This window comes from Budorcas taxicolor, chromosome 5, assembly GCF_023091745.1.
Source record: "Budorcas taxicolor isolate Tak-1 chromosome 5, Takin1.1, whole genome shotgun sequence".
Taxonomy (NCBI): domain Eukaryota; kingdom Metazoa; phylum Chordata; class Mammalia; order Artiodactyla; family Bovidae; genus Budorcas; species Budorcas taxicolor.
Genome location: NC_068914.1, coordinates 100,987,336 through 101,006,125, shown reverse-complemented (window position 1 = coordinate 101,006,125; position 18,790 = coordinate 100,987,336). Strand labels below are relative to the sequence as shown.

Below are 18,790 nucleotides of genomic sequence, written 5' to 3'. Positions count from 1 at the left end.
TTACCTGAGGGAGTCTGAGAAGGTCTCCACACCGTACTTGGACGTGAAGTAGCCTCCAAGGTTCACCCATCCCATGACACTGGAGACATTGACCACACGGCCCCCTCACCTTCCACACCAGGGGCAGCAGACTCAGGGTCACCTCCAGCACCCCCTAATAGGTTTATGTACAGAATCGTCATGAAGTATCAGCCACTCATCCAGTGGGGGTGGACGTGGAGATGCTGGCATCATTCACCAGACCCCAGAGTCCTGGGAAGATTGAGGGTGAGAGGGAAACAGTGTGCTGGGCCCAGGAAAGAGGACCCAGCTGTGATGCCAAATTCCTTCCAACCCAGGGAGGACTTTAGGAGAGAGGTTGCAGGGGGAATGGCTGGAACAGAGACCACCATGATCCAGCTGGTTTGGGGAGATTAGATCCTGGACCCTGTGGCAGTGGGAGGACAGAAGGTGTGCCTCCCTCCTGACTCAGTCTTTGCAGCGCAGCCCACTGCCTGGTGACAAGAAACTAGCACCCCAGAGTTGATGAAAGCAAGGATGGACAAAAATGAAATAAGATGGGTCCATAGTCAGGAAGTCGGTGTGAGAAACTTCATAGTCTCCGTTGTCTTCCTGGACATTATAAATATCCCGTTACATATTCAGATTCTCAACAGCTCCAGGATGATGCTCAACAGCTAGTAAGAGGGAAAGAGAGGAAAACATAGAGAGATAATAAGGTAAGAGGGGATGAGAGAAAGAATATTGAATAAAAGGGAAAAAAAAGGTGAGTAAAGTCTGGGTGCAGGTTGGTTCAGTAAAATACACCTGAAATCCAGGTTTGGGGGAACATGTTGACAAGCCTGGTATTGACTTCTTGGACCTGGGCTTGAAACACTCTCATCAACACTAAACTACATTCCTGAAGGAATCTGAGGAATTCCTTCAAGGGGTAGTGTTTCAGAGGGAGGAAGACATGCCTGTATTAACCACCATCACCCAAACTGGAATTTACACTTTGCGCTAGGAAAATCCACCCTCCCTCCAACCATAGGAAGCCACTCAGGCCCCAGTTCCCTCCCTCAAGTGCTGATCAGTCCCCTCCAATCACAGGTGGCCCAGCTTCATGGAAACCTGTCTAGGAGAAACAAAGATGAATACCAAGAATTTAAAGATGTACCAACAGAACTCAGGGCAGAAGAGCAGGGTCAGGGCATTTGGGTACAGGGTGTTGGAATTGTTAACACACTAAATTAGACCCTCCCTTGCTCAACAACAAGTCTGCCCTTGTAGGAATTTTCATCTTCCAGCCATATTTGACCAAATATTAATTTAATATACATGACTAGAGAGTAAGGAATTGGGTAGAAAGAAGTTTACCAAGACATCATTTATGTTGAATACAGTGAATAAAATGTGGGAAGCTGTAATATTCACACCATGAGTACTTTTTACTAAGTAGTGCTGTTCTAAAGAATACATTATTTTCCATTTATAGGAGAGCTAATGCCTATCCCTCTAAAACTCTTTCAAAAAATTGCAGAGGAAGGAACACTTCCAAACTCCTTCTATGAGGCCACCACCACCCTGACACCAAAACTAGACAAGATAACAATAATAAAAAGGAAAACTACAGGCCAATGTCAATGATGAACATAGATGAAAATATCGTCAACAAAATTTTAGCAAACAGAATTCAGCAACACATCAAAAAGCTCATACACCATGATCAAGTTGGGTTTATTCCAGGGAATTAAGAATTCTTCAATATGTGCAAATTAATCAATGTGATATACTATATTAACAAATTGAAAGATAATGTTATAGCCACTAGTTCCAGGAAACAAACTCACTCAGAAGGACAATGCAGATAGTGGAGTGCAGTTTATTGCACCAGAGGGCCCAAGGCAGAGTCTCCTCTTAGCCAAGGACCCGGATCAGTTTCTGTGAAAACCTTATATACCCTAAGGGTACATGCTCAAACCCACCTCCCCGAATTCTCTGAAACTAGTCTGAACAAAGGAAAAGAAAGATACAATCAAAGTTAACCCGTGATTCATATGCCTTAAGCCTAGGTAGTTAACAGTGGACAATTATCAATAGGCCTGTGGTCATACCCCAATAAGCATAATATAATTTATGATTCTATTCGGTTACACAGATAATTAGGGTATTCTTTTAGGCGACGGAGAGTCTAGGTATGAGCCCTGGGACTCTTCCATGGGGGTTGGGTCTGGTTTTCCAGTTGGTATGTCATTTCCATAGATACTGGGCATATAGCTCAAAGTCCACAGTCTGGCCCAAGATGGAGTCCTGCTTTCAAGATGGACCCTGTTCTGTCTCTTTCCTCCTCATTCCCCTCTCCTGATGCTCTTAACTCATAGTATGAGCATCACTCATAGGGATATATTGCACCCTGGCTCTCTGACTGCCAATTGGGAGAACGACACCAACCTTTGGGTTACAAAGTTCATAATACATTGTAAAATGCAGGGTCCACAAAGCATAACTATAACTACCAAGGCAACTGTAACAATGGTAAATATAGTTTCCTGCCAATTACCCTTCACCCAAGATATGACTGAAGTCCAGAAAGGAATGTTTTCATTTGACATTGCTTTTAGCTGGTTTTTCATGTCATCTAAAGCAGTTGATACATTGCCAGATTAATCAGGAATATATACACAACATTCAACTTCAATTATAGCACAGGTCCCTCCTTGAGCAGCTGTGAGCATGTCCAAAGCCATTCTATTTTGAATTACTGCTTTTCTCATTTGTATTTGTTCTTCATTTAAGGCTTGGATGGCTTTAGCACAATCTAGGAGGGCCTGTTTTGTGAAGCTAGTCAAGGCCTCTACTTAATTTTATTCGTTTATTTTTTAATGTTAATTGGAGGCTAATTACAATATTGTGATGCTTTTCACCATACATTCACATGAATCAGCCATGGGTGTACACGTGTTCCCCATCCAGACCCTCCCTCCCACCTCCTTCCCCATCCCATCTCTCAGGGTCATCCCAGTGCACCAGCCCTGAGCACTGTGCCTCATGCATCGAACCTGGACTGGCAATCTATTTCACATGTGATAATATACGTGATTCAATGCTATTCTCTCAAATCATCCCATCCTTGCCTACTCCCACAGAGTCCAACAGCCTGTTCTTAACATCTGTGTTTCTTTTGCTGTCTTTCATATAGGGTCATCATTACCATCTTTCTAAATTCCATATATATGCGTTAGTATACTGTATTGCTGTTTTTCTTTCTGACTTACTTCACTCTGTCTAATAGGCTCCAGTTTCATCCACCTCATTAGAACTGATTCAAATGCATTCTTTTCAATAGCTGAGTAATATTCCATTGTGTATATGTACCACAGCTTTCTTATCCATTCATCTGCCAGTGAACATCTAGGTTGCTTCCATGTTCTGGCTATTGTAAACAGTGCTGCAATGAACATTGGGGTACGTGTGTCTCTTTCAATTCTGGTTTCCGCGGTGTGTATGCCCAGCAGTGGGATTGCTGGGTCATAAGGCAGTTTTTTAAGGAATCTCCACACTGTTCTCCATAGTAGCTGTACTAGTTTGCATTCCCACCAACAGTGTAAGAGGGTTCCCTTTTCTCCACACCCTCTCCAGCATTTATTGCTTGTAGACTTTTGGATCTCCTAGGTGATGTTACATATCACCCTCTGTCATAATCCTCCCATACCACACTTGTTGCAGTGTGAGTGCATGCATGTAATGTACACACATCACAGGTCCGTCTTGCCTTCTTGGGGAACTGTCTTGCCCAAATAAAACCGAGGAGTTTCTCATGACATTTCAGGGTGACACTAGCAAACCATTTCTTGGGTAGGGTTACTTCTAAAATGACTCACCCCACATTTAAAGAGGGACATTATTTCTAACTTTAATTCCAAATGCTGAGATCAGCTCCCTACACAGAGCCGACCTCTCACCAATTAAACATTTAGGGATTCAACATTTATAAGTGTTTATATGGATGCGTGCATTTACATATATATCTGTGTGTATATGTATATGATCATGTATTAAAGAGACAAGGAAAACTCCTGGGAAATTAACCAAAGTTCTATATTTGAGATGAAAAGTTGCCAGAAAACTGAAATAACAAGAAGTTCCCATGTAATTAATTTTAGTCCAGTATTTCTTACTTTTTACTCACAATGTACTTTGTTTCAAACCCAGAAAAAATTAATTTCATCATAAGGACTAGAACAGAGAAGGTAATGGCACCCCACTCCAGTACTCTTGCCTGGAAAATCCCATGGATGTAGGAGCCTGGTGGGCTGCAGCCCATGGGGTCGCTAAAGTTGGACACGACTGAGCGACTTCACTTTATTGCACTTTCATGCATTGGAGAAGGAAATGGCAGCCCACTCTAGTCTTCTTGCCTGGAGAATCCCAGGGACAGGAGAGCCTGGCAGGCTGCCGTCTATGGGGTCGCACAGAGTCGGACACGACTGAAGCGACTTAGCAGCAACAGCAAGGACTAGAAATAGTTTTAGCAGAGAATATCACTGTATTATAGGTATGCATATTAAAATCACAGATATCTTTGTACTAGTCCAAGAATTTAATTTAAAATTTGTCAAAGTAAGCATGATTGCTTACTTTTGAATTTATGTACTAATATTTACTAAAATTCACTTGCTACTTGTTCATTTATTTTTGTCTTGAATGTAGACACACACTAAGTAGCAAATATCAAAAGTTTTAGAAGGTTCCAAGTTAGACCATTCAGCAGAAGTAGAGTGATTTTGTGGGATTCAGATAATTTTGTAGCAAGTGTTATCCCTCCTTTCTGCAATGATTGCTCTTCAACTCACTCTAGTGGCTATAGTGTGATGAGGGGGAAAAATCAGCATTTTCAAAATAGCACTTGTTAAGGCCTCTGTGAAGTGATTGTATTGTTAAATGACAATTTATGAAAATTGTCATATTATATCTGGGGCACGTAAGTTAAACATTAGCCCACTATGGAAAAGTTTTACTATAAAACTGTCTTATGCTAGAAGCAATAAAGCCACGCATTGGTCATTCAAAAATTTATAAGTGAAGTGATAATACATGATTGTGGTGATTTGCAGAAGATGGGAGGAAGGAAGAAGGAAAGGAGGACTCTATGGTTGAACTTGTTGTTAGTTGCTCGGTTGTGTCTGACTCTCTGTGACCCAATGTACTGTAGCTTTCCAGGCCCCTCGGTCTATGACATTTCCCAGGCAAGAATACTGGAGTGGGTTGCCATTTCCTTCTCCAAGTGATCTTCCTGACCCAGGGATCGAACTCACGTCTTCTGCATTGGCAAGCGGATTCTTTACCTGAGCCATCAGGGCAGCTCATATGGTTGAACTAAACCTGGTTAATTGCCAGTGATTATTTACTGCAGTAACTTTTAAACTTTGTACTTATCCCATTTTATTTGCCTTTAAAAAAGTGTTATCTATTATCACAAGAATGATGGTAGAATTCTGACCTTTGAATCAGACAGATATAGATTTTACAGAATCCAAACAGATGTCATTTAAATACTGTAAGACTTGTAGCACGACAGATAGGAAGAATATAAAAATCATTCAGCCTAGAATATAACTAGGTATGACTCATTGGATCCAAACAATTAGTGAAGCAATGTGGATGAGGATTGTAGGGTTAAATCATATGTGAAAATTAGGGCTCATACACTCTAATGCAAGGTCAATGGTTTGTGTGAGATCCCCTTATCTGGCATAGGAACATTAAAGAGACTTCTAGTAAGACTAGTGCCCCATCATTGCGAGAAAACTCATCCTAGACGTTGTTGAAATAAACTTCCAGACTCAAGAGGGAGCCACTCCTGTCCGGAGTGTTACATCAGCAAACTTTCGTGTTTCTGTAAACGTTTCATGTGACCAGAAACACGATGTATCCAATCAGACTATTCCATATATTGGGCCAGCTGTGCGCTCTGGACTCATTTCCTTGTTGCTTGATCTTTCTAGATAAGGTCAGATATACAATCCTAATCAACCATGCCTTCTTTCCACGTTGGAACTTATAAAGCTTTGCAAAACTCGTTACCCAAAATAACTCAGGAAAGGTGTTCTGCTGTTTGTGAGGCACTGTATGCCCCCAATCCATGGCTTGCTTTTCCCTGAATAAAGGGAATTAAACTCATCACTAAATTGTTTAATTTGTCATTTGACAATGTCTACCGTGATAAATATTCTTATCCCACCCAAAGTGTCAAGTCTACATACAACCTCAGCTATCAAACAGGGCAATGGAAAATTACTTGGGAGGAAATAATTTCCTCCTCACGGGTAAATGTCTGAGGGGATTTAGAGTTAACTATAGAGGTGGTAAAATTAACCTGACTCTGAGTTATTACTATTTTGAGTTAAATTTGGGAATAGTCTATAGCTATCTAGTATTTTAAGTACAGGCACAGCTCAGAGATACTTCAGCTTCGGTTCCAGACCACCACAACAGAGCGGATATTGCAGTAAAGCAAACATATGAATTTTTGGGTTTCCTAGTGCATAATGGCAGCCCACTCCAGTACTCTTGCCTGGAAAATCCCATGGACGAAGGAGCCTGGTAGGTTGCAGTCCATGCGGTTGCTAAGAGTCGGACACGACTGAGTGACTTAACTTTCACTTCTCACTTTCCTGCACTGGAGAAGGAAGTGGCAGCCCACTCCAGTGTTCTTGCCTGGAGAATCCCAGGGACGGGGGAGCCTGGTGGGCTGCCGTCTATGGGGTCGCACAGAGTCGGACACGACTGAAATGACTTAGCATAGCATAGCATAGCATAGCATAGTGCATAATAGCACCCCACTCCAGTACTCTTGCCTGGAAAATCCATGGATGGAGGAGACTGGTAGGCTGCAGTCCACGGGGTTGTGAAGAGTCGGACACGACTGAGTGACTTAACTTTCACTTTTTACTTTCATGCATTGGAGAAGGAAATGGCAACCCACTCCAGTGTTCTTGCCTGGAGAATCCCAGGGACAGAGAAGCCTGGTGGGCTGCCGTCTATGGGGTCGCATAGAGTCGGACATGACTGAAGCACCTTAGCAGCAGCAGCAGCAGTGAACACTATGCTGTAGTCTGTTAACTGTGCAATAGCATGAAGTCTATAAAACAATGTACATACCTTAATTTTAAAATAATTTACTGCTAACGATCATGTGAACCTTCAATAAGTGGTAGTAGTAACATCAAAGACCACTGCTCACAGATCACCATAACAAATACAATAGTAATAAAACGAAATAAATAATGTGACACATTATTTACGTGTCACATTAAGTGAGCAAATGCTGTTGGAAAATGGCGTTGATAGACTTGCTTGACACATGATGCCACAATCTCTTTTTTCCCCCAGCAAAGAGCTCAGCTTTTTGTTAAACGTGTTACTAGAAAGGTTTAATCAAACAGACTGAAGTCCTAGTGGGAAGCTGCTGTATACCACAGGGAGCTCAGCCCAGTGCTCTGTGATGATCTAGAGGGCTTGGGTGGAGGCATGGGGGGTGGGAAGGAGGCTCAAGAGGAAGGCAATGTATATATACATATAGCTGACTCACGTTGTCCTACAGCAGAAAGCAACAACATTATGAAGCAATTATATTCCAATTAAAAATAAAAGACCAAGGCCCATGTCATCATCAGACTCTTCAGATTCTTCTCTCTTGCCTTCTACTTTTTTTTTTAATTTTTCAAATTTAATTTTTAATTTTCTTAGTTATCAAATAGAGCACACTTACCAGAGCATGCACATAGCATGAATGTGCTGCTAAACAGTTTATCATCAAACATCCATGTAACCACCGGCCAGTCTGAAAAGTGGAATATTGCTTGGACCCTAGAAGTCACCCTCATTTTTCCTATGACTGTCTTTCCCCCAAAGAATAACCATTACCCTGACTCCTATGATAACTATTCTTTGTATTTCATTATAGCTTTTCAGCTTATCCATGAATCCTTAAATACTGTAGATAGTTATGAAGACTCTTTTCAGTTATATTTAAGTGGAATTATACAGCATAGATTTTTTCATGCTCTGTATTCTGTCTGCGAGAGTCATCCATGTGGCAGTGTATAGCTGCGGTTTATTTATTTATTTTCAAGGAGTTGAACTGCCCGCTTATAGGGAAGGCCAGGCTGTTTCCCACAGTGCTTGTGGTCTATCTGTCCCCAGCAGTGTATAAGAATTCCAGCTTTTGCACATCCTCATCTTCTCTGCGGAGAAGGCAATGGCGTCCCACTCCCGTACTCTTGCCTGGAGAATCCCAGGGGCGGCGGAGCCTGGGGGGCTGCCGTCTATGGAGTCTCACAGAATCGGACACGACTGAAGCGACTTAGCAGCAGCAGTAGCAGCATCTTCTCTGAGTGTTTTCCATCTTTTTCACTTTACCTTTTCTGATGGGTGACTAGAATATCATATTGTGTCCACGTTGTATTCCCCTGATTAATGAGGCTTAAATTCTCTTATATGTTTATAAAAAACCGGGGCAACAGTGGTGGAGGGGGCAGGATCTCTGCTGGCGTAGCATCAGCTGCTGGGGCAGGTCCACCAACCCTACATTGCAGGTGAGGCTCCCAACGCTGACATTGGCCCAGTGCTTTAATGAAGACAGTGATCTTATCATCATGGAGAGACAGATACCAAAGTGCAGGCGAGTGCTAGGTGGGGGCTGCCAGGTTCAGGGCTAGTTTGCTGGAGAGAGTGAGGGCCAATCCCAACATGTCCTTAGCTTCCTTGGAAGAAAGGACGGAGCACCTTAGCAGTATCTAAGGAAAGCACCACAAATCTTCAATGTGTAAAAAAACTTAGCGTCTGCAAGCTTCACTTTAAAGTGAAGCACAATAAAACAAGGTTTTCCTGTACTTAAAACAAGGAAGAGAATTTGGTATATTAAAGGACAAACAGACTAACAGATTTGCCTTATAATTACATTTTTTCCTCTCTCTATATATATTTTGATGTGGGCCATTTTTAAAGTCTTTGTTGAATTTGTTACAATATTGTTTCTATTGTTTATGTCCTGGTCTTTTGGCTGAGAGGCATGGGGATCTTAGGTCCCCAACAAAGGTTTGAAACCACACCCCCTGCATTGGAAAGTGAAGTCTTAACCACTGGACCATCAGCAAGGTACCTCGATTTTAAAATGCATAATGAGTATTAGCTTTGTGATTTTAGATAAGAGAAAATTGTGCTAAATTCATAAACCATATTAGAAAGTTTAAGATAACTTGATTTTGCCATATTTGTATGTTGTTATTTGATTTAAAAAGCTTATTATTTGAGGTTTATTTATCACACAATTGATGTATTTTCAAAGAAAATTAAATACATTAAACTTACAAATGTACTTCAAATTTTTGAAGGGAGTTTAATTAGCAAACCAAACCAACTATTAACCCAACCCCCTCTTGAAAACTGAAAACACTTGCTAAATTTTATCGATGCAAAAGATTTGTAAAATGAACCAGTTGGTAAAGAAAAAACCATGAACTATACAATCCATGGAATTCTCCAGGCCAGAATACTGGAGTGGGTAGCCATTCCCTTCTCCAGGGAATCTTCCCAACCCAGGGACTGAACCCAGGTCTCCCCCATTGCAGGCAGATTCTCTGTCAGCTGAGCCACAAGGGAAGCCCAAGGATACTGGAGTGGGCAGACTATCCCTTCTCCAGGGGGTCCTTCTGACCCAGGAATTGAACCAGGGTCTCCTGCATTGTAGGTGGATTCTTTATCAACTGATCTATCAAGGAAGCCTATTCTTAGTTCCAACTTCAGTAAATTAAACATTAATTTTAATAATCAAAGTAGCCTCAGAAAATCTTTCCTCTCAGTAATGTCTTGCTCAAGGATACACACTTACTCACATGCACACACACAAAACCTAGTTTAATACTTATCATTACACAAAGGGCTTTGAGTCCCAGGAATCCTGCGTACTGACCTAATTCTCAAGTGAAACAAGGCATTCAAATTGCTCTAGAAAAATAAGCAACAGATGAGAACCCTCACTTTAAAAAGGAGAAAGCATCAGTATACATATGAAAAGAAACTTAATCTCAGTGGTTAAAGACACGCCAAGTAAAACAAGAATGACTTTGCAATAATCTAGTGTTTTGTTTGCGCTTTCCAGGTGGCACTGAGGTAAATTCACCCATTCCAGTCCATTTTAGCTTGCTGATTCCTAAAATGTCAATGTTCACTCTTGCCATCTCCTGTTTGACCACTTCCAATTTGCTTGATTCATGGACCTAAATTTCCAGGTTCCTATGCAATATTGCTCTTTACAGCATTGGACTTTACTTCCATCACCAGTCACCTCCACAACTGGGTGTTGTTTTTGCTTTGGCTCCATCTCTTCATTCTTTCTGGAGTTATTTCTCCACTGATCTCCAGGAGCATACTGGGCACCTACCAACCTGGGGAGTTCATCTTTCAGTGTCCTATCTTTTTGCGTTTTCATACTGTTCATAGGGTTCTCAAGGCAAGAATACTGAAGTGGTTTGCCATTCCCTTCTCCAGTGGACCATATTTTGTCAGAACTCTCCACCATGACCCATCCATCTTGGGGGGCCATACCCAACCTTGGGCATGGCTCATAGTTTCATTGACTTAGACAAGGCTGTGGTCCATGTGATCACATTGGTTAGTTTTCTGTGATTGTGGTTTTCAGTCTGTCTGCCCTCTGATGGAGAAGGATAAGAGCTTAAGGAAGCTTCCTGATGGGGGAGACTGACTGAGGGCGAAACGGTCCGGTTGTGGTGGGCAGGGCCATGCTCAGTAAATCTTTAATCCAATTTTCTGTTGCTGGGTGGAGCTGTGTTCCCTTCCTGTTATTTCAGTTCAGTTCAGTTCAGTCCCTCAGTTGTGTCCGACTATTTGCGACCCCATGAATTACAGCACGCCAGGACTCCCTGTCCATCACCAACTCCCGGAGTTCACTCAGACTCACGTCCATTGAGTCAGTGATGCCATCCAGCAATCTCATCCTCTGTCGGCCCCTTTCCTCCTGCCCCCAATCCCTCCCAGCATCAGAGTCTTTCCCAATGAGTCACTCTTCGCATGAGGTGGCCAAAGTACTAGAGCTTCAGCTTCAGCATCATTCCCTCCAAAGAAATCCCAGGGCTGATCTCCTTCAGAATGGACTGGTTGGATCTCCTTGCAGTCCAAGAGACTCTCAAGAGTCTTCTCCAACACCATAGTTCAAAAGCATCAATTCTTCGGCACTCAGCTTTCTTCACAGTCCAACTCTCACATCCATACATGACTACTGGAAAAACCATAGCCTTGAATAGATGGAACTTAGTCAGCAAAGTAATGTCTCTGCTTTTGAATATGCTGTCTAGGTTGGTCATAACTTTCCTTCCAAGGAGTAAACGTCTTTTAATTTCATGGCTGCAGTCACCATCTGCAGTGATTTTGGAGCCCAGAAATACAAAGTCTGACACTGTTTCCACTGTTTCCCCGTCTATTTGCCATGAAGTGATGGGACCAGATGCCATAATCTTCGTTTTCTGAATGTTGAGCTTTAAGCCAACTTTTTCACCCTCCTCTTTCACTTTCACCAAGAGGCTTTTTAGTTCCTCTTCACTTTCTGCCATAAGAGTGGTGTCATCTGCATATCTGAGGTGATTGATATTTCTCCTGGCAATCTTGATTCCAGCTTGTGCTTCTTCCAGCCCAGCATTTCTCACGATGTCCTCTCCATAGACGTTAAATAAGCAGGGTGACAATATACAGCCTTGATGTGCTCTTTTCCTATTTGGAACCAGTCTATTGTTTCATGTCCAGTTCTAATTGTTGCTTCCAGACCTGCATACAGGTTTCTCAAGAGGCAGGTCAGGTGGTCTGATATTCCCATCTCTTTCCAAATTTTCCACAGTTTATTGTGATCCACACAGTCAAAGGCTTTGGCATAGTCAATAAAGCAGAAATAGGTGTTTTTCTGGAATTCTCTTGCTTTTTCCATGATCCAGCAGATGTTGGCAATTTGATCTCTGGTTCCATTGCCTTTTCTAAAATGAGCTTGCACATCTGGAAGTTCATGGTTCACGTATTGCTGAAGCCTGGCTTGAATAATTTTGAGTATTACTTTACTAGCGTGTGAGATGAGTGCAATTGTGCAGTAGTTTGAGCATTCTTTGGCATTGCCTTTCTTTGGGATTGGAATGAAAACTGACCTTTTCCAGTCCTGAGTTTCCCAAATTTGCTGTCCTATTGAGTGCAGCACTTTCACAGCATCATCTTTCAGGATTTGAAATAGCTCAACTGGAATTCCACCATCTCCACTAGCTTTGTTTGTAGTGATGCTTTCTAAGGCCCACTTGACTTCACATTCCAAGATGTCTGGCTCTAGGTGAGTGATCACACCATCATTATTATCTGGGTCATGAAGATCCTTTTTGTATAGTTTTTCTGTGTATTCTTGCCACCTCTTCTTAACAGCTTCTGCTTATGTTAGGTCCATACAATTTCTGTCCTTTATTGAGCCCATCTTTGCATGAAATATTCCCTTGGTATCTCTAATTTTCTTGAAGAGATCTCTAGTCTTTCCCCTTCTGTTCTTTTCCTCTATTTCTTTGCATTGATCACTGAGGAAGGCTTTCTTATCTCTTCTTGCTCTTCTTTGGAACTCTGCATTCAGATGCTTATGTCTTTCCTTTTCTCCTTTGCTTATCACTTCTCTTCTTTTCACAGCTATTTGTAAGGCCTCCCCAGACAGCCATTTTCCTTTTTTCATTTCTTTTCCATGGGGATGGTCTTGATACCTGTCTCCTGTACAATATCATGAACGTCAGTCCATAGTTCATCAGGCACTCTATCTATCAGATCTAGGCCCTTAAATCTATTTCTCACTTCCACTGTATAATCATAAGGGATTTGATTTAGGTCATACCTGAATGGTCTAGTGGTTTTCCCTACTTTCTTCAATTTAAGTCTGAATTTGGCAATAAGGAGTTCATGATCTGAGCCACAGTCAGCTCCTGGTCTTGTTTTTGTTGACTGTATAGAGCTTCTCCATTTTGGCTGTAAAAAAAATAATCAATCTTATTTCTGTGTTGACCGTCTGGTAATGTCCATGTGTAGAGTCTTCTCTTGTGTTGTTGGAAGAGGGTGTTTGCTATGACCAGTGCATTTTCTTGGCAAAACTCTATTCATCTTTGCCTTGCTTCATTCCACATTCCAAGGCCAAATATGCCTGTTACTCCAGGTGTTTCTTGACTTCCTACTTTGCATTCCAGTCCCCTATAATGAAAAGGACATCTTTTTTGGGTGTTAGTTCTAAAGGTCTTGTAGGTCTTGATAAAACCGTTCAACTTCAGCTTCTTCAGCATTATTGGTTGGGGCATAAACTTGGATTACTGTGATATTGAATAGTTTGCCTTGGAAACGAACAGAGATCATTCTGTCGTTTTTGAGATTGCATCCAAGTAGTGCATTTCCGACTCTTTTGTTGACCATGATGACAACTCCATTTCTTCTGAGGGATTCCTGCCTGCAGTAGTAGATATAATGGTAATCTGAGTTGAATTCACCCATTCTAGTCCATTTTAGTTCGCTGATTCCTAGAATGTTGACGTTCACTCTTGCCATCTCTAGACATTACTTTGCCGACTAAGGTCCATCTAGTCAAGGCTATGGTTTTTCCTGTGGTCATGTATGGATGTGAGAGTTGGACTGTGAAGAAGGTTGAGCACCGAAGAATTGATGCTTTTGAACTATGGTGTTGGAGAAGACTCTTGAGAGTCCCTTGGATTGCAAGGAGATCCCACCAGTCCATTCTGAAGGAGATCAGCCCTGGGATTCCTTTGGAAGGAATTTGCTAAAGCTGAAACTCAAATACTTTTGCCACCTCATGCGAAGCGTTGACTCATTGGAAAAGACTCTGATGCTGGGAGGGATTGGGGGCAGGAGGAGAAGGGGACGACCAAGGATGAGATGGCTGGATGGCATCACTGACTCGATGGATGTGAGTCTGAGTGAACTCCGGGAGTTGGTGATGGACAGGGAGGCCTGGCGTGCTGCAATTCATAGGGTTGCAAAGAGTCGGACACGACTGAGTGACTGAACTGAACTGAACTGATGGGAAATAGATGGGGAAACAGTGCAAACAGTTGCAGACTTTATTTTTGGGGGCTCCAAAATCACTGCAGATGGTGACTGCAGCCATGAAATTAAAAGACTCCTTGGAAGGAAAGCTATGATCAACCTAGATAGCATATTCAAAAGTAGAGACATTACTTTGCCGACTAGGGTCCGTCTAGTCAAGGCTATGTTTTTTCCAATAGTCATGTATGGATTTCAGAGTCGGACTGTGAAGAAGGCTGAGTGTCAAAGAATTGATGCTTTTGAACTGTGGTGTTAGAGAAGACTCTTGAGAGTCCCTTGGACTGTAAGGAGATCCAACCAGTCCATTCTGAAGGAGATCAGCCCTCAGATTTCTTTGGAAGGAATGATGCTAAAGCTGAAAGTCCAGTACTTTGACCACCTCATGTGAAGAGTTGACTCATTGGAAAAGACTCTGATGCTGGGAGGGATTGGGGGCAGGAGGAGAATGGGACGACTGAGGATGAGATGGCTGGATGGAATCACTGACTCAATGGATGTGAGTCTGAGTGAACTCTGGGAGTCGGTGATGGACAGGGAGGCCTGGGGTGCTGCAATTCATGGGGTTGCAATGAGTCGGACACGACTGAGTGACTGAACTGAACTGAATGAATGCATTTCTGACTCTTTTGTTGACTATGAGGGCTACTCCATTTCTTCTAAAAGAGTTTTGCCCAAAATAGTAGATACAATGATCATCTGAGTTAAATTCACTCATTCCAGTCCATTTTAGTTCATTGATTCCTAAAATGTGGATGTTTACTCTTGCCATCTCCTTTTGACCACTTTCAATTTACCTTGATTCATGGATCTAACATTCCAGGTTGCTATGCAATATTGTTCTTTACAGCACCGGACTTTACTTCCATCACCAGTCACATCCACAACTGGGCATTGTTTTTGCTTTGGCTCTGTCTCTTCATTCTTTATGGAATTATTTCTGCACTCTTCTCCAGTAGCATACTGGGCACCTACTGAACTGGGGAGTTCATCTATCTTTTTGCCTTCTCATACTCTTTATGGGGTTCTCAAGGCGAGAATACTGAAGAGGTTTTCCCTTCCCTTTCTTCAGTGGACCACATTTTGTCAGAAATCTCCAGCATGACCTGTCTGTCTGGGTGGCCCTACATGGGCATGCCTCATAGTTTCATCGTTAGAGAAGGTTGTGGTCCATGGGATCAGTTTGATTAGTTTTCTGTGATTGTGGTTTTCATTCTGTTTGCCCTCTTAGAGATGAAGATAAGAAGCTTATGGAAGCCTCCTGATGGGAGACACTGACTGAGGGGGAACCTGGGTCTTGTTCTGATGGGTGGGGCCATGCCCAGTAAGTCTTTAATCCAATATTCTGTTGATGGGCGAGGCTCTGTTTCCTCCCTCTTGTTTGACTTGAGACCAAAGTATGGTGGAGGTAATGAAGTTAATGGCAACCTCCTTCAAAAGTTCCCATGCATGCACTGCTGCAGTCAGCGCCCCCGACCTTGCAGCATGCCACAGCCGACCTACACCTCTGCCACAGCCTCCTAGATACTTACAGACAAGTCTCGTTCAGTATCTTGTGGGCTCTCTGCTCTTTTCTCCTGGGTCCTTGTGTGCTTAAGGTTTTGTTTGTGCCCTCCAAGAGTCTGTTTCCCCAGGTCTGTGTATGTTCTGGTGGCACTTTGTAATCATTAGCTCTGGGCTTAAAGAAAACAATTTTCATGTGACTAAGACAAAACATTGTAGAAAAAAAATGTTTGTCCTCTTTTCCTTCTTGAGAACCCCAGACTCCTTATCAACCCAGCTAAGTATTAACTCTCTCACCATGATACTAAAGACATCGACCACACAGCCCCTCACCTTCTGCATGAAGGGCAAAAGACTCAGGGTCATGTCAATCATCCCCAACAGGTTCATGTCCAGAATCTTCACAAAGTCCCATTTGAACAGCCACTGGTTGGGTGCAGTTGGCGTGGAAATGCTGGTATTATTCAACAGATCCCAGAGTCTTGGGAAGAGTGAAGGATGAGAGGGCAACACTGTGCTGGGCCCAGGAGAGAGCACCCAGTCTTGGTGCAAAGTCACCTTCCAACCCAGAGAGGACTTTAGGAGAGAGGCTGAAGAGGGAGCAGCTAAAGCAGAGACCCTCATGCTCCTGAGGGTTTGGGGAGAGCAGTCCCTGTGAGCAGTGGGAAGACAGAAGATGTGCCTCCCTCCTGACTCTGTCTTCAAGGCCCAGCCCACTGCCTGGTGACAAGGGGCAAGAACCCCAAATAGGATGAAAGTAGGGGATGAAGATGAGGAAATCTAGTGAGTCCATAATCTGACACTTAAGAGGGTGATGTTCTGGCTTTTCACAGTTCATGTTGTCTTTGCAGTCCTGATAAATATTCCCTTGCATTTTCAGATTATCTGAAACCTTCAGGACTGAGTGCACAACACATAATATGAGGGAAAGAGAGGAAAACAGAGAGAGACAATGAAGAAGGGAAAGAAAAGAAATCGTGGATAAAAGACAGAAACAAAAAGATGAGTAAAGGCTGAGTGCAGATTGGTTTGGTAGAACATACCTAACATCTCAGGTTTGGGGAACTTGTTGATAGGTGGTATTCATCTCTAGGCCCGGCCTTGAAACCACCACATAAAAACTGAGCTTACTCCTATAGGAATCTGGGGATTTAAGCATAGTCTGTCAGGGGCTCACACCTGCCTCTATTAACCTGCCTCCCCCAAAATTGATTTATACTTTGCCCTAGAAAAATCCACCCTCTCCTCCCACCCACAGAAGGCCACTCTGCCCCTTTACCCACAGTTCACAGGTCACCCAGATTCATGGAACCTGTTTGTGAGACACAAAGACAAATACCAAGAGCTTAAAGACCAATCAACTAACAGAATTCAGAGCCAAGAGCAGAGTCATGGGAGTTGGGTACAAGCTGTTTGAATTATTAGCACACAGATGTAGTCTGCCTGCTACTCAGTTCCAACCCTGCACTTGAAGGAATGTATATAATGTATATCCTCCCACCATATTTGACCAAAGATCAAGTTAATACCTGTGATTAAAGTGTAGGGAAGTGGTTAGAAAGAAGTTTACCATGATATTATTTATGTTGAATACAGTGAATCTAGGAACCAATTACATTTATTGCATGACATACTTGTGACTAAGCAATGCTATTCTAAAGTGTATAATATTCTTAATCATTATTTACTTTGTTTTGAAGAAATTTTTTTGTGTGTAAAATGTTTACCTTCTCCGTGGAAAATTAGACTACACATTATAGGCAGAATGTAACATGGATGTGAAAAACATTATCAGTTCATATCTGTCGTGGTGTGATTGGTGTGACTGTAGGTTTTAATCTGTGTACTTTTCCCATTTTCCACCATAATCATATTTTACATGTATTCTAGAATGAAAGAAATTATAGTTCTTTCTTACTTTCTTATGATATGTAAACACTGTGGTAAAACATAAACATATACACACAAAGAGAAAAACAAAAAAGAGAGAAAGTGACCCCATAGTAGTTTTCTGACCTTCTTTAATGAAGGCTTGCGAGCTGAATGTCATCACTGAAATTGGGTGACACTGAGCCCCAAGTAGGATGACTATGGGTCACCAGCAATATCATGATCAAGGGCTGAGAACACACCCCAGCTCCAGCCCTGCCCCCAGCCAGCCATGCACCTTCCAAATAGAATCTCCTCCAGGAAGTCTGCCCTGATCACCCTGCTCACACAGCTTCAAGAAACTCATACCTTCTGCTGAGAGGAGGCCACGCCAGACAGGAAGTCTGCAAGGCACGTTCTCATCACGGAAAACTCTCCCCCAGACTACAGCGCCTCCAGGGCAGAAGGTGGTGGTGGGGGATGGAAGAGGCCCCTCTGTTCAACTGAGTGAGGTGAAGAAGGCAGGTAGGACTTCACATCCTGAGAAACACCTTGGAATCTTCTCCCGCAAGCTGTCAAGTGGACTCCCCTTCCAGGAACCATCTGTCCCCCACACACTCCTTCACCCACGGGGCTACTGCAGCATTGCTCTCTGTCTTTGTAATGTGGTAGATTCCCTTCTCTGGTCTGCCTGATGTCTGGTTCCTTAGCTGCTCGACCCCAGACTCCATCAGACGTGCTGCCAGGATCCTCAAGCCTTGCAGGTCCAATGCCTGGCCAGCAGGTTCCTGAAGCCTGAGTCACAGCCCATGATGAAGACGAACTTCTCCTGGAATTGGCTCACCATCTGCCTCTCCTGGTACCAGGGCAGGTAGCACAGGCCATCAACACCACCAGGTTCAGCCACATGGCTTTGCAGGGGTCAGACACCCAGAGACTGGGGTGAAACTAGAATCTGGCTAGGGTTCAGACAGGAGGCATTAAGAACACATATGATGTTGGTTGGCCAGTCAGGCTCCAGGCCATCTGGCATGGAGTCCTCAGGCTTATCCTGTTCATTCTCTTTGGTGACTACTATTAATATAAATTCTGGCCCCAACACATATTTTTATTTTTTAAATACACTTGACCCATTTCTACCAGATGACTTTGCACTTGCAAAACAACCCTTTAAGGATGACAGTAGTTTACCCAATCTCATTTTCCTGGTTTTCCTACTCCTCTTTATTTCCTTCCAGCCACAACTCTCCTCCCCACCTCTACTCCCACACATATAGAACCCTTACATCCCATGTTTCAT

General features: G+C 42.8%; 1 pseudogene; it reads right to left on the bottom strand.

Annotated features, from left to right (window-relative positions):
* Nucleotides 1-18,399, bottom strand: LOC128048146 (retinol dehydrogenase 16-like; annotated as a pseudogene).
* Nucleotides 18,400-18,790: the final 391 nt, after the last annotated feature.